The sequence below is a fragment of the Propithecus coquereli genome, unplaced genomic scaffold (assembly GCF_000956105.1).
Source record: "Propithecus coquereli isolate 6110/MARCELLA unplaced genomic scaffold, Pcoq_1.0 Scaffold291, whole genome shotgun sequence".
Classification (NCBI taxonomy): Eukaryota; Metazoa; Chordata; class Mammalia; order Primates; family Indriidae; genus Propithecus; species Propithecus coquereli.
Genome location: NW_012148519.1, coordinates 847259 through 847894, shown reverse-complemented (window position 1 = coordinate 847894; position 636 = coordinate 847259).

Here is a 636-nt window from a genome sequence, read left to right as displayed (position 1 = left end):
CCATGCCGGGCTCACTGTCTGTTCTGTCCTTGACTAGAAACCTTCATACTGGTCTGCCCAGGTAGACTAGAAACTCTCTGAGGACAAGACCCAGGCTTCAAGTCTCCCATTTCTAGGGCACTGACTCAGTCAGGGACGCTTCTTACAGATGTGCACAACAACACTCTCAGAGAGGGGCCATGGATCTGCAAGGAAACCCTTCTTCAGCTCTATGCACCCAGAGGATCCCTGACACAGTGATATGCCTGTACATCCTTTTTCTCATTGGTCTGCCCAGAGGAGCACCATCTTTTAATTGGTCCACCCAGGATGGGTACCCTTTTTTCATTGGTTGATTGGAAGGTAAGCTGAGCCTGTTTCCAATTAGTCTCCCCCAAAGGAATGCCTGTTTCTAAGATGTCTATTCAAAGAAGTTTTTCCAATTCCTCCACCACAGTGGAGTCTTTTTCTAAATGTTTTCTAAAAACATGGTGTGCTACTGAGGCTCTGAGCCTTAGGGTCAGAACACTGTATTACTTTTGTTTAGCACTTTATGTTTTCATTTATTTTTACACACATTAACTCATCCAATCCCATGAAGAGCCCCAGAGGTCGGAATCATTGTTTCACTTGCATTTTACATACTAGTGAGTTGAG